Source organism: Dendropsophus ebraccatus, chromosome 8 (assembly GCF_027789765.1).
Source record: "Dendropsophus ebraccatus isolate aDenEbr1 chromosome 8, aDenEbr1.pat, whole genome shotgun sequence".
Classification (NCBI taxonomy): domain Eukaryota; kingdom Metazoa; phylum Chordata; class Amphibia; order Anura; family Hylidae; genus Dendropsophus; species Dendropsophus ebraccatus.
Genome location: NC_091461.1, coordinates 23,948,958 through 23,965,419, shown reverse-complemented (window position 1 = coordinate 23,965,419; position 16,462 = coordinate 23,948,958). Strand labels below are relative to the sequence as shown.

Sequence of the window (16,462 nt, the reverse complement as noted above, 5' to 3'; positions counted from 1 at the left end):
ACATCATTCTGTTCTGCCGTTCTCCTTATATGCAGGAGAATAGGATTCTTACCACACCCCCTGCCCTCCAGCTGCTAATTGACAGTTAACTGCCTATACACAGCATGGATAGATAACTGCCAATCAGCAGCTGGTGGGCGGAGTTTTCTGCTTCTCATGAATATCCAGGACTACTTGGTTCATGCACATAATGGAGAGGACTACTTATTGTCCATGTTATTCAGGAGGATATCTCTGGATAAGCTGCACAAAAGTCTGATTAGAGACCTTAGAACATGACTAGGGTAGTATGACAATCCAGAAATCTGTCCGGAAGGATCTATTACCCATTTATTGACAGATAATTCTGAGATTTTTCCCATCATCAGTACAGAGCAGGGTGCTGGGTGGCTACAGAAGGACCTATTGTATTCTTCCCAGAATTCCCAGTGAAGCATAAATGGCCTATAAGTCTTCACACCATCTTTTAAGAGTCAAGTAGAATTTTTTCCCAATGGGGCAAATGGCATCTGCCTTGTAATATTTTATTGCTTGACCAATGCGGTAAAGGTACAAATTGAATTGAAATTTGAACCATGTATTTCTAGGCCTTTGGTCCTCGGTATCAGGAAGGAGTAGAGCTCTGACAAATATAGGGACTTAAAGGGAATCTGAGCACTTGGACCTGAAGTGCTGACAGGGTAGTATAGGTGTGTGTCCCCATCTGTGCATGCTCCCTGTTTAGAAAGCCTCCGTGCAGTAGATTTTTAACAAATACACTGTAACCAAGTATGAAAGAGGAGTAGTGGCATGGCTTGTGCCGCACTTCAGCACGCCTCACCACTACTTCCTCCTCCTCATAATCATGCATATTTACCTATTAGCCTGCCTCCTGCTCCCCATTGCCGTCATGTAGTTGCACGCACGTGCCGTTGCTTGCAAAGGCCGCACACCGACTTGCCAGTTTGCGCCTGTACTGATGATTCTCTCTTGGGGCGCACTTATGGTAACAACTACAGGTTTTGCAGCAAGATCCCGCTGGACTCTCCTGTCATTGGACTCATCTCTCAGCGCGCGCGCCAGGCTGCAGCGGCTGAGATCTCCGTGACCCGACCGGATCCAGAAGCGGGATCAGGTGAGTATAGGGGGCTGAAGCAGGGGGTCGGGAGCCTGTCACCTCGGCACGGAGGGTGACAGGTTCCCTTTAAGGGGGCGGCTGAATTACCTACTGAAAGACCTCTGCGAGTATGTAGTACTGGGTGGGTGACAGGTTCCCTTTAACCCCTTTCATCAGCTCGCGTTCGGCACCCACTCGGCTCCTGCTCTCTGTATACATTACCTGTCTCCTTGCTGCACGGGGTCCCAGCTTCCTGATCTCCCACCCAGCCAATCAGTGGCTGCGGCTGGGCAACACACTGATTGGCTGGGCGGCAGAGCAGGAAGCTGGGACCCCGTGCAGCAAGGAGAGAGGTAATGTATATACAGACAGAGCGTTAGCCGATGAAGGGGTTAAGGGGGCGGCTGCATTATGTACTCCGCTGCGAGTATGTAGTCACAGGAGCCTGCCAGGACCTTAGCTCGTAGCGGATCTCGCTGCAAAGTTACAAAACCTGCACCCAAACTGGAGACAAGAGTGGTGCTGTCTCTGGAAGAAAGTGGCCCTGTTTTTGTAGAGCCGGATTAGATTAGATTAGATTGTTAGCCTAGAAGGTTGGCCCCAAAAAAACGATGGGTTGTCAGTTCCAGACAACAGATTCTATAAATTTTCAATCATTCCCATCTTCTTCTGTTCCCTTTCTGGAGCCCGAGCTCTAATAGAGGAACAAGTGAATATTTCATGGCCCGTTAAACATTTTGGATTGAAGTATAAAACACTGGATACTGACCTGGCACGCACAATGGTGAGACAGTAAATTCCACGGATTTCGTGCTGGAAAGAAAGAAACATTTATACCTAAAAAGAGTTTTCTTTTGGATTTTCATTCCGCAAGGCCTGGATGGAAGAGCGAATTGCTGGAATAGTCGAGACTTGAATCACTAATTGTATGGTTCAGCGTTAAATATCACCGCTTGGTGCATTCCTAATATTTTCCAGTAATTGAACCCAGCCCATTGAATCCCTTTATATCTTGCTTGTAATGTGCCAAGAGCAGGTGCAATCATTACAACAACTCCCCCATATCCAAACGGGGGTGCTGGGGAATTAGCAGCTGGTAGCACAGAAATGACTTCTTTTATTTCAGAGAATACAAATATTGTAGCTCAAAAAACAAGAAAAAAAAATAAAAAATAGAAAGCTGTAATACAGACATGTGCCTGAGCCGTTATAGCTAATGCATACTGCTCAGAAACCTCATATACTGCCTATAGGGCACTAGTATATGGGCTCCATTGTGTATGCATATGGAGATACAGTGGAGGGTCATATAGACCTCAGGGACTTCATGTGCCACAGCACTGACTCCATACATACAGTTCCGCCCTGTGTATAATATAAAAGAAAAAGAAAGCAATGAAATATCAAGTAAGTTACAGATAAAGATAAAAGGGATTTTGTCTGCTAAGTTACGTCCAGAGCAATGCTGAGCGGCAGCATGCACGCCTCCTCCCTCCCCCACCCCTCTTTGCCTTGATTGATAGAAGCCAAGCAAGAATGGGTGGGGGGTGTGGTGGAGATAGTCTTAAAAAATTATGTGTAAGTTTAGATTTAGAAAAACAATGTTTTAATAAAATTTCTTCCAGTATTTTTCTGCTGTTCAGGAGCCTTATGTATTAGCCAGAACACAGTGCACCTTGGGACCTAGCATGTCCATACATTACTGAATATATTAGGAACAGTGTAATACTTCATTTCTCCTGTGGAGGCACTGCAGGGAAAGTGAACACTTGCTGCCAGGTTCCCCACAGATTGCAGCTTATTAGTTGGTGGTTCCAGTAACGAAAAGGATTCGTCCAAAGCAGAGAACCACTTTATCTTACTTTTTAAGAAGTCTAATACTTATCAGTGTTAATGTATTCTAACAAGTCATTATTGACATCTTGTAACATCAGCAGCAGTGGACTGTATCATTTTGCTGCCTGTAAGGATCAATGTAGTTCTATCTACTACCAGTCACTCACGAACAGTATTGATAGATGATAAAATCCATTACAGTCATATGTACACTGCACATATACTAGCTACATCTATCTATTGCTTTAAGTAGGAGGACATGAGGTTGTTGTGCATATTCCTAGCTAAACTACAGTAGATGGAGACATGTGCGCCCACCTGTCTGCCATCTCATCCTATGTGGGCAGCAGCACACTAAGTCAGGATACCCCTATTATCCCTAAGTATCTAGGGGGAGGAAAGGAGGTCTGTAGTTGGCAGATCAGTGTACAAACCATCTAAGTCTTCAGTAGAGGCAGATCACACAAGCTGTACTCAAGTCTTCAGGAGAGGCAGATCACACAAACTGTACTCAAGTCTTCAGGAGAGGCAGATCACACAAACTGTACTCAAGTCTTCAGGAGAGGCAGATCACACAAACTGTACTCAAGTCTTCAAGAGAGGCAGATCACACAAACTGTACTCAAGTCTTCAGGAGAGGCAGATCACACAAACTGTACTCAAGTCTTCAGGAGAGGCAGATCACACCAACTGTACTCAAGTCTTCAGTAGAGGCAGATCACACAAACTGTACTCAAGTCTTCAGTAGAGGCAGATCACACAAACTGTACTCAAGTCTTCAGGAGAGGCAGATCACACAAACTGTACTCAAGTCTTCAGGAGAGGCAGATCACACAAACTGTACTCAAGTCTTCAGGAGAGGCAGATCACACAAACTGTACTCAAGTCTTCAGGAGAGGCAGATCACACTAACTGTACTCAAGTCTTCAGGAGAGGCAGATCACACCAACTGTACTCAAGTCTTCAGGAGAGGCAGATCACACCAACTGTACTCAAGTCTTCAGGAGAGGCAGATCACACAGACTGTACTACATCACAGTGTTGCTAAAACTGCGTCAATACTTTAGAGCCAGTGAATGCAGCAGACACAGTATTGCTGGAAAAGGGGACGCTATCACATGAGAAAAATCTGAATCTAGGAGCAGTTTGCAAACTTCATTATTAGTACTTGTCTTGTCTCTACCCCAGTGGTCGGTCCCCAGAGAGAACTCACATGTATTTTTTGTGACCTGCTCTGACATATATGACCAGTGCAGCTCAGAGAGAATAGAGCTGTCACATCCCTCCATTCCCTGCATGTTCTTGTCCCCGTGGTTGTGGGCCACACAGAACAGAATACACAGCTTTTAGGTAATTTATATGTGATTTTGTTATTTTCCATCCATTAGTCACCTCTGTAAAACACGACCCCTGATACTTTGGTATAAATACCTATGTATACAAGCCTGTCACTATTGTTACTGACAAGTGTATACAAATATTTTGCTGCGTTCTGGAGGAGGTGAAGTCACGGATGTTTACTTACACCCGGGAAATAATGGGAAGAAGAAAACAAATGATCACTTATCTGCCGTATTTCTCTGCAACCTTATGTCCTCAACCTTGATTGCTATAGAAATCATTTATATATACAAACATATTATAAAGTGAACACACCCTACAGGTTAGGTGTGTGGGTGACCAAGAGAAAGAGAAATTTAGGTTGCCAGCTTGACAACTTCAGTGATGCAGAAGATGGATGTTACACCCTCTGGCTGTGTTCACACTACGTATTGGACCGGCCATTCCGTGACCCGGTCGGGTCACAGAACGGCCGGTCTCTGCAAAGATAATCTCGGCCAGTACTGCAGTGATGATCTTTCCGGCCGCAGTCTTCTTATGCGCGCGCATTAGCGCGCGCCCGCATCAGAACTTCACACAGCACGCAATGAAGCAAGCGGCCGGAGCCGCTCGCTTTGTTGTGTGAACTGACAGGTCTTTTGGCAGGTGCTATTCACTGAATTGCCGCCGCAGAAAACTGACATGTCAGTTCTTTGCGGCGCCGTATGGGATGCCGGTCGGAGCGTATACACATGGCTGGGATCCCATGGCAGATAAGGCAGTGTTCCACACCGTACAAAGTACGGCCGTTGTTCCTGATGGCAACAACGGCCATACTTTTATGTAGTGTGAACATAGCCTCTGTCTGCACAGACATACAGTACTCGCAGAGGCTGATGGTTCCTTCGGCAGCAGATGTTAGCTAGGCTCTACTCCTTACTTGCTGAACAATTCATTAGTGTAGATGGTTCCATGATTAGCAGGTTGTTTACATCTCTCCTGGGTAAGATCTGACAGCTCTACTAATCTGTGTAAATTTTTCCCTCTTCCCTCTTGAGCACAGCTTCTTCTCCCTTGCAGCATTGGGCCTCCATCCCTTTACTGCCAGGCACTGGTGCACTTGGACGCTGAAGTGCCACAGAAGTGATGCTGAGCAACAGCATGCACTCCTCCTCCCCCACCTCTTGATGTACAGGGAGGAGATGGGTGCTCAGCATCACTTTCAAGGAAAAAGGCAATTATAACTCTGCAAACGACCATCGGCAAAGACAAAGGCATCCTTTATTTTATCGCCCTATCACCTATCTGCCTGTGTCTGCAGCTCTGTACTTCATACGGACCTGACAGATTCCCTTTAATGGACAGGTGTCATCTCAGGGTGGGGAGCTTTGGCAGCCATCAGTGGTGTTCCAGTTTTGCGCTGGACTAGGTTCTGTTGCACTATTAAGCACCTTTATTACTTTGGTCTCGTTGCTTGTCATTATTACTTTATTCTCTTCATGTTAGTTTTGGAGGTATATACCTATTGCACCCTGACCGCGAGGGCTTCCAATCTGTAAGGTACGGGGAGAAAGGCAGGAGGTAAAGTGCAGCCAGTCAAGTGTGATGCAGAGTTATTGTAGGTTGTAGACTCAATTGTGGTTATAATTCTGCATAATTCTGGTATTAATTCTGCTTTCACACTTAAATAGCTCACAAATGATTACTCTGATGTAAAAATAAAATATTTTCCAAATCAACTGGTGTCAGAAAGTTATAAAAATTTGTAAATTACTTCTATTTAAAAATCTCCAGCTTTCCAGTACTTATCAGCTGCTGTATGTCCTGCATTAAGTGGTGTATTCTTTCCACTCTGACACAGTGCTGCCACCTCTGTCCATGTCAGGAACTGTCCATAGAAAACCTCTCCTGCTCTGGGCAGTTCCTGACATGGACGGAGGTGGCAGCAGAGAGCACTGTGTGAGACTGAAAAGAATATACCACTTCCTGCAGCCTTCATAATAAGTCGCTTTACCAAACCAAACACTAATCCCGCAGGTTCAACTACTTGTAATAATTCTTTGATAAAAATGTTGTCACACCTCGTCCCTGAAACCCCATCCTTTCTATAGAGACGTTAAAGATGCCACTGAGCCTCTTCTACTGAATCATGAAGCGTGGCGGACCATGAGAAATTGTGATCCCAAGGAGCTTAAATTCCTTTACTAATTCCGCCACGTCTCCTCCCATACTGGTCTTGGATCGCTCCTGTGTCGGCTTCCTAAAATCAATAATCATCTCCTTAGTTTCATCCACATTCAGAACTAAATTGTTTTCCCTAGACCAACTCTCAATTCACTGAACCTGAGATCAATATGCAGTTTCATCCCCATCCGTGACCAGGCCTGTCATTGGCATATTCTATTAGGATGCTACCCTTATAATACGTTTCATGGTACAAGGTATAAAGGGGACATATAGCAGGACGCAGCACCTCTATGGAGCCCTAAGGACGCTCTCGCTGTCCGTAACAAATAACCAACTCCACCTGACTCCTGATGATCAGAAAACTTGGTTACATGCAGATGTAACGGCGGCCAAACACATCACTGACGCATTATTCTGTGGTGCTCTACTCTATTGGCATAGCATGCATGACAATTAAGTACAGGAGCAGGGACCCCTTTCTTTTGCCGGAGTCCCTGTTGTGAGCAGTGATGCAGGCAGTACTGTGTGCATTGCCGCTTACTGAACATTCAACACACTGGGTGGCAGATTGCCCAGCAAATCTAATGAGCACCAATGCATATGTTACATTGTATGCCTTGCCACTTATGTACGCTAAGAAGTCAGGCATGCTGGTATCCTGTCTTAACATAATGTTCCACTCGGCATAGCTATAGCCGTAGCAAGGATCACTGCTTTGACTAGGCCCTTACAGGTTAAAGGGGTACTCCAGCAGGGGGGGGCATTTGTTTCCTGGGACCGGGGAGGAGGTGGCTGAGGGAAACGACGTCCACTCACCTCCCCGGTTCCAGCGGCGGGTCCCGCATTGCGGCACTCCGGTCCCCGGCCGCTTCCTGGTGTCTGACGCTCAGCTCAGCCAGTCAGTGACAGAGTCGGGATCCGTTTCAGGTCCGGTCAGATCCCGCCTCTGTCACTGACTGGCTGAGCGGACCTGAGACGTATCGTCTTGGGCCCGCGTCAGACACCAGGAAGCGCCGGGGAACCGGGGACCGGAGCGCCGCGATGCGGGACCCGCCGCTGTAACCGGGGAGGTGAGTGGACGTCGTTTCCCTCAGCCACCCCCTCCCCAGTCCTAGCAAAAAAAATGCCCCTCCGCTGAAGTACACCTTTAAGTTTGATAACATTAGGTTTGACTATTTATACCTGAATTGCTAAAACTAAGTACTCAGCAGCTTATAGAGGTCTGTGCAGCAGCACTGACAGGAGCAGAGGTTACACAGGCTAGGGGTCACAGGAGGGTTAGAAAAGACTGTCAGCAAATGCTTAGATGCTGTTGTTATAGTGACCAAGATTTGATCCCTCCACTGACAGGAACTGACTGTGCCTAACACTGGCAAAAAGTGTCTCAAGACCTGTTCTTAAAAACTTAAAAGGGGAAGTCGGAGGCAACAGAAAATATTTATTACGGGCAGGGGGTGGTGAGAACATAGTAAAGAACCTATACTTACTGATCCTGGTGCCCTTGCAGTGTCTTGATCTTTGACCTCCACTTGGATTTTCCATATCTTCCCCGTGCTACATCACGACCCGGCTGACGGATGGCCGGCTTAGCCAGTCAGTGACTGGGGCAGGGTGTTGCTGCAGTCAATGATTGGCGGAATAGGCTTTCTCCCACGCTTTCCTTCTGGGTTGGGACGTACCAAGAAACGGAGAGAAGATGACATCTGGTGGGGTCCGGGAGCCAGGTGATGTGATGCTGCGAGGGCACCAGGACCGGTAAGTATAGATTCTTTAATATGGTCCCCCCACCCTCTGCCCGCAGTGTAATAATCAGTTTGGTCAGACTTCCACTTTAAATAACTACTCTGCTCCCAAGGCCTGTACATTGCTGAGTATCACCAAAAAAACAACGTCTAAACTCTTAAATAAAAGCCATTCAGTTGTTCCTCAGGCTCTGTGTTGGATGACACAAGGGATTTCACGTTCCCCATCCAATCTTTGAGCAGTCTCAAGCCTCATACTGTTAGAATTGCTGCTCAGCGTATCCTCAAGCTCTACAGCATAATCCCGTTTCGCCTTTAAATACATATTTAGTCTTGCAAAGCAGATTCGCATCTCCTGCGGGAAAGGGTAAAGATCTAGCCCTCGAGTTGTCCCTGACCTCCCCATTTATCCGAGGCGTCTCATTCCAATGATCCTTCACAGTCGTAACAGGAAAATATCCCTCCATCCAAAATGGCAAAGAACATAAAACACTATCGGCAAGTTCATGTACATCAGCGGCAGATTTCTGAAACACAGTCCACTTCATACGAGACATACTCTCCGTAAGATTCTCCTTTGTAGCCAATGAAAGACATTCTTTGTCCTGGAATAGTTTTTTTCTCCTCTTGTTGGCCGTGGAAATTGCCGAAACAGGCTGGACAGATTCCAAGCCGCAATAATAAGCGTCACATGAGAGCCATGATAAAGTTCACATGAGGGTATGCACGTTCTATGTGGGTGATGTGGTCAATAGAGTTGAGCGAATTTCCAACACGCTCAGGTTTGTCCAAACCGTAGTGTGCGGCATTTGATTAGCGGTGGCTGGAGAAGCTGGATGCCACCCTAGGGAGTCCTGGAAAACATGGATACAGCCATAGGCCATAGGCTAGATTTTCCAGGACTCCCTAGGTCTACATCCAACTTCAGCAGCCACCGCTAATGAGAAGCTGCACGCTAGGGTTTGGATGGTTTGGATAAACCTCACCATGCTTGAACTTTGCTCAACTCTAGTGGTCAATAAGAACCCTAGGATTCCTATTTCCAAAGTCTGATTAGTGATATAAACAATGGTGATGATGACCAAAGTCTTCTTGTGGATATCTATGGATGGAATTCTCTGGTAGCTCATCTATGTTCAAGGGTTTAACATGGCAGGTATCTATGACTGCAGCTGTATGGTATGTTGAGCATGGACCTTGGAGGGGATCTATGACTGGCCCTCCAGTGGCTCTATGGCTGGTACTGGAAAGCTTAGAGATTTAACATGACACACAAATATGACTGAAACTCAATTGGGCATTGAGGACGGACTTTGCGGGGCTGAATTGCTCTTGTGTTTAAAGGGGTTATCCAGTGCTACAAAAACATGGCCACTTTTGCACCATTCTTGTCTCCAGATTGGGTGGGGTTTGAAACTCAGTTCCATTGATGTAAATAGAGCTTAAAGGGGTTATCCATCGCTACAAAAACATGGCCACTTCCCCCCTACTGTTGTCTCCAGTTCAGGTGCGGTTTGCAAATAAGCTCCATTTACTTCAATGGAACTGAGTTTCAAAACCCCACCCAATCTGGAGACAAGAGTAGGGGGAAAGTGGCCATGTTTTTGTAGCGCTGGATAACCCCTTTAACTGCAAACCGCACCTGACCTGGAGACAAGAGTGGTCCCTCCTATCATCTTCTGGACTTGGTTCCTGGTGTCCTATTTAAGATTTCAGCTTCTGCCTGTGCCTGGCCGGTTATTGACTTATGGCCCTATTCCACGGAACGATTATCGTTCATAAACTCGCTCAAACGACCGCTCGTTAACGATCAATAAACGACTATTTTTTGCGAACGATTACACATTCAATCTAGTGGTAATGTGAACGATAACGATTATTTTGCGGTCGTTACATGATCGTTAAAACGTTCGCCGGGATGATAATGTAGGCGGGGAATAGAAGTTTTTAGACACATTTTACGAACGATTTAACGATTTTTAATTCAACAAAACGATTAGCGAATTATCGTTGGAAGACAAACGATTTTTTTTCGACATGTTGAAAAACTTTTGAGAACGATTCAACGACCATTTTGCGCGAGTCGTTCGATCGTTTTCATCAATTCAACGGAACGATTATCGTTAACGAGCGGTCGTTTGAGCGAGTTTATGAACGATAATCGTTCTGTGGAATAGGGCCATTAGTCTCTGCCTGCTTGTGGATTCTGTTTTCTGGTTTCTCCTGATTCCTGCCTTGTATCTCTGACCTCGCTTGCTTGCTGCCTGCCCTGATCATATTGCCTGTTTTCTGACTACACTTTTGGATCCTGATTTTGTACCTTTGCTGCCAGACTGTTGTGACCCGGATTGCTGACCATTCTTATTGTGTTTGTTCGTTTTGTCTTGTCTATTGTTTCACGTATCCAGGCCAGGGATCGCCGCCAAGTTGTCCGCTGCCATTTTAGGGCAGATTGCGGCAATTAGGTAGGGACAGTGGGAGGGGCTGAGCTCAGGGCTCACTGTCTCTGTGTGTTTGGTGTGACTGGTCGTGACAGGAGGAATGTATGATTGAAACTGTATGGAGTATTAAAATGGGTATTCTACTCAAACATAACTTTGTTTGCTGCTCATAGTGAGACTAACAATTTCTTCCATACTTGTTATTTATCTATTCAGTCTCCTTCCCCCAGTTCTCTGCTGCTGCTTTCTGCTGAAGACACAAAAATCTGTGTGTGAGCCTTTCTCTCTGTCTCCCCCTCCTCCTTTCTGAGACGGCTGATGTAAACAAGTTCCTGGCAGGCTTCATCTGCAACGTTGATGCTTCTTTCTCATGCTGGGAGGGTTAATCTGAGGTCAAGTTGCTGATGAACTCACTGTGATTAATCTTTCCTTACAAAGAAGCTACAATGTTACAGATAAAGCCAGTTAGGGACTTGTTTACATCAGTCCTCTTGGAAGGCAGGGGAGACAGAGAGAAAGGCTTACACACAGATTTTTGTGTCTTCAGCAGAAAGCAGCAGCTCAGAACTGGGGGAAGGAGACTGAATAGATAATAACAAGTATGGAAGGAATTGTTAGTCTCATCATATGCAGCAACATATCAAAAGTTATGTTTGAGTGGTATATTCCTTTAAGAATAGACCTTTATGGCTGGCACTTTGGTGGATCATCTATGGCTGGGTACTCTAGGGATCATCTGTGGCTGATACTTTAGCCAGAAATGCCCAGGAGTTTAACACTAGAGGCCTATGACCAGGACCATATTAACAGCTGCTGCTGCCCTAGGCACTGAACCTAAAGACGCCTCATCTTCACTCACCAATTAGCATCAGGATTTCCTAGTTTCTGAACATAATATTGATATCTGATTAGTCTTAGGCCGCATTTACTGTACGACACTACATGCAGCCAACTATACCACAACACTGTGACTGGATAACACCGCCATACCAGACCTTACCAATAACACCCCCTCGAAAAGACACCTCATTTACTGTCAAGTCTGAATGGGAGGAGGGAGACTAAAAAAATAAAATAAAAAAGTTTTTTCCTTCCCCCTGCAGAGTGCTGCCCTAGGCAGCGGACCACGGTTGCCTAGTGGTAAATACTGCCCTGACTATGACTAAACCCTACGGGGCATTAAGGATGGTGTATCTATACCGAGCACTCTGGAGGTTCGTCTACTCTAGGAGGTTATATGTGGCCGACTCTCTGCAGGACCAAAAATGCTCAGGGGTTTCATATTGGAGACAACTATTACTGAACTTTATGGGGCATCATTGATGGCCTTGGGGAGAAGGGCATCTATAACTGAAACTCTGGATAGGATAGAAGTTACACATGGTCGGAGGCTACGGTGTATGGTTTTATATTTCAATTAACATAGTCACAGATTGATGCCAAAGAGTATTATCCATTAACTCCTAACATTACTAGGATCTATTGACTCCTTTATGCCTTAGTTTGGATCAAAAAAGGTTAAACCCAAATGCTAGTGTGAACCTGGCCTTTCTCGATAGTTATATCCGTGAAGAAGAAAAAAGTAGGAGGGCACTCACCGTACTGATGTGTAGACTTTATTTCATATAAACTTTAAAATTCCAGCAGGTTCATCTGTAGCGGGCTTTGACGCCAACCACTAATTAGCACAAGCTATCACAGCCGTTTCACGCGCATGCGCACTTCGTCAGGCAAGGCGCACATGCGCGCGAAACAGCTGTGATAGCTTGTGCAAATTAGTGGTTGCCGTCCGAGCCTGCTACAGATGAACCTGCTAGAATTTTAAAGTTTATATGAGTCTACACATCAGTATGGTGAGTGCTCCCCAACTTTTTCTTCTTCACGGATATATCTATGAATGTTTTTTGTATTTCATGAGGAGCACCCGGTACAGTGTTTTTGGTATATGCAACCTCGCCTTGCAATCCTATAGAAGCTGTGCCTGAAGGGTAGTGCCGGTACTGTTTTCTTTACAAAGCCTTTCTCGATAGTTAGCTATGTGTCCTCGTGCTGCCCAGCATTTTTCCAGCAGTTGGGTTAATGTCATTTTGCTCTTAGCATGCGCTTACATAATGCACACAGTCATACGCCGTGCTCCAACACAAGCCATGAGTCTGCCCAGCCTCACAGTGTTGGAGCTGCAATATTCCAGGAATCCTGGGGATTAAGCTGATCATACTGCTCGGGGTGACTCCTAAAAATCCCTTTCTGTCCATCTCCCGCTGCGCTTTTCTACAGAACATGTCACCAGTTTATTCAGCTGGTGAGTCACTGACCTTAACTGCCTTCATCTTTCTTTTCAAGACTTCGCTTGGTGGAACATACAAGTCGACACTGTATTTTCTATTTTATGCCAAATGCAATAAAAAAAGGAAAGAACGTGAGAAACACATGTAAATGTCACCAGCGAGGAAATCTTTCCCTCTCTTGGTTGATAGAATGATTGGTATAATAAATATACTGCAGTAAATGATGAACAGGCTATACAGTCTACCGATATAAAAGCATAAAGAGAATATAAAATAACAGTACAAAGGGATCATAACAAAAGCACATGGCCTGTACTGCATGTGCAGTATACGGATATACAGATAGGAGAACGAAAATATGTAAAGGTCTAACTGGTATAACAGACAGGGAGCTGCCAAGGAACTTGACAGCACATTTATTTGACAGGTTACTCAGTTTTTTTTCAATTGTTGATTTTTTTACGCCACACTACTGGTAAGACTATAGTGTGGACTAAGAAATCTTCCGATTCAATACCCTTGAAGAGGCACTGTCACAATTGTAAAGAAATCAATAGAGGTTGTGCTTGCAAGCAGTTTTGCAATATACTCTCTTTATTTTATTTTTTATGTTTAAATCAATGTTATACATATGGCCACTAAGTGTCTCCCTTCCTGTCAATTTGGGGTCCGTGCTCCCTGTATGCCAATATTTGGTCTTCTCTCTGTTCAAAAAAGAGACCAAGCACAGGAAGTCCCAGTCCTTTGTGCGCTTACACCAGGAAAGACACCTGTTCATCATACAGGTTGTATATTAACTGAGGACGATTAACTTTTTATTAACTTTTGCAAATTATATTATCAGCTCTGCAGCTTACCAGGAGGCAATGCTCTTTGTTATGCAACAATTCAGTCAGTGTAATGTCACTGTGTGGCTTCAGAGGTTTTGGTGCTGTGTGGCAGGAGAGCTGACCAGACAATGCAAGCACCCCCAAGGATTCTCTGCTACTGAATGTGGACTGCACACATGCACAGCAAAGTCTTGACTGGATCCTTGGTCGCTCAGGAATGGCTGTCAATAAATACCAAGCCATGTCTGTGAGCATGCAAAGGACTGGGACTTATTGTGTTTGGTCTCTTTTTTTTGAACAGAGAAATATCGGCATGGAGGGAGCATGGAGCACAGTTTAGCCGTATGCAGGATGGAATCTGGGCTGCAGTCACCTACTGATGGCAGTATAAAGGCAAAGCAGCTGTGCAGGAAGAAACAGAGCCGGGGTCATTACCTGGAGAGTAGTGTTATGCAGACTTGCCAAACTATTTGGCAATGTTTTCCGAACCTGAACACTCTGCATTTTACTGCAGGTGGCTGTATCCATGTTTTACAGGACTCCTTAGGGCGGCATCCAACTTCTTGAGTCGCTGGGAGTCAAATGCCGAGGGTTGGGGTTCAAAGAACGCTGCCAAACCTGAATGGTTTGGCAAGTCCAGTCAACACTAGTGGAGAGCAACAGGCCAGTGGCCAACAAAGGGGCATTGTCAGGACTGGATCCCAGGGTAGAAGAGCAGTTGAATAATTCAAAGGGTAATGTAAGAAACTTATCTAGTTGAAGTCCAGCAACGGCCCTGGTTTTCTTTGTTGCCCCAGCTTGGAGCATGCAGCAGCTGAAGCAAAAAACATTGACTCCTTGGACCCACTATAGGAAATGATTCTGATGACCTACCCTCCATCTATGCAGGGGGTGTAACCAATAAGGTCCAAGAGGTTATTTGTGACCCATAAGATAAAGACTCTAATACACTACACAGGCTCCACAGTCGCTCCAAATGGGTAGTCTTGTATTGGAGATTTAATTGACTGCTGCCATTATTGTGTCAGAGCCTGGGTCTACCGGAGGTCCCTTCTGTACTCTAGGAAATTAGTCTTTACATATGTCAATTATCTTAATTACAATGAGTATTTAAATACAGTGGTACCTTGGTTTAAGAGTAACTTGGATTAAGAGCGTTTTGCAAGAAGAACTCACAGTTTTTTAAAATTGTATCTTGGTTTAAGAGCATTGCTTTGGTGTAAGAGCTCCCTGTACTGGGTGGGAGGGGGAGTGGGGGAGGGGCATGGTCTGCATTGCGGGGTTTACAGCTCTGTACTCTGACCCAGGAAGTCTCCCTCACCTTACAAATCATAGCAGATCCACTTCAGGCTGGGGCTTGCATCAGGGGACAGGACTGTAAAGGTTGTTCTTCATAGCTGTAATGCCTTTCTCCCCGGACAGAGAGTGCTGCTATACTGTGCCCACATCTGCCCTGCTTATTCCTTCATGCTCCCTGCAGTCTCTGTCAGCCCTTGTGTTTCCCATCCTCTCCATTCCTACCATAATGTGCCTGCACTCTCACTCAGCTATACACACTGCTGCTGTAATGTGCCTGCACTCACACTCAGCTATACACACTGCTGCTATAATATGCCTGCACTCACACTCAGCTATACACACTGCTGCTATAATATGCCTGCACTCACACTCAGCTATACGAACTGCTGTATATAAAGTTTCTGTCTCTGTCCTGCTGCACAGCTCTGTGATTCTCACTTCCTGATTGGTCAATGTTGAACAGATCTCCCTTCCCCATAGTGATCATGTGACCACACAGACCTCTGGCAGCCCTGCTTCTCTATTCTAGCCTGTTGTACGACACTACTGTATTGTGGGGATCTGCATCTCCATTCTGTACCTACAAACTGCTGCTGTTGTTTTTTTTTTTTTAGGTTTATGCACTTACTGTACATTATACTCCACATGCTGATTGCTATACTGTACAGTAACTGATAATATAAAATATTCAGCTGTTTTGAAATGTTTGTTTAATCTGTTCTACATGTTATTCCGACTAAAAAAACATTATTTTTGGGGTGTGGGACCAATTGTCTGCATATCAGTGATTTCTTATGGGAAAATTTGCTTTGGTTTAAGAGTTGATTTAGATTACAAGCATGGTCCCGGAACGAATTATGCTCCTAATCCAAGGCACCACTGTACTTGTATAGTGGCAAAGTCATTAGGTATAAGATCCAACATCGGAGTTAGGCCTCCAACATAGACAGTTGACATTCAGGTATAAGATCCAACATCGGAGTTAGGCTTCCAACATAGACAGTCGACATTGACATTTTCTGGAGCTTACTTTAAATATCAATGGGCCTGTCCAGTGGATAGCCCATCAGTAGTGGTCCATCCCCCAACCCTAAGGGCCCTATTCCACCGGACGATTATCGTTTGCATAATCGTTAACGATTAACGATCTCAAACGACCGCTATTGCGAAAGACCTGAAAACGTTCACTCATTTCCATGGAACGATAATCGTTACTTCTGATCGTAATTGCGATCGTTTATCTTCGCTATTTATTCGCTATTGCGTTCGTATCTATTGCAAATGACCGAACGATGTCTTATTCAATGCGAACGATTTGCGAACGTTTGGGGAACGAGCAACGATAAAAATAGGTCCAGGTCTTATAAAGCGATCAACGATTTCTCGTTTGGTCGTTAATCGTTAACTACATTTCAACCGAACG

At 45.1% G+C, this 16,462-nt stretch overlaps 1 protein-coding gene across 3 annotated transcripts in view; it reads left to right on the top strand.

Moving 5' to 3' along the window:
• The window catches only part of ADAM12 (ADAM metallopeptidase domain 12), a 395,681-nt gene that overhangs the window by 10,427 nt on the left and 368,792 nt on the right, over nucleotides 1–16,462 (top strand). The gene's annotated exons all lie outside the window — the stretch shown is intronic.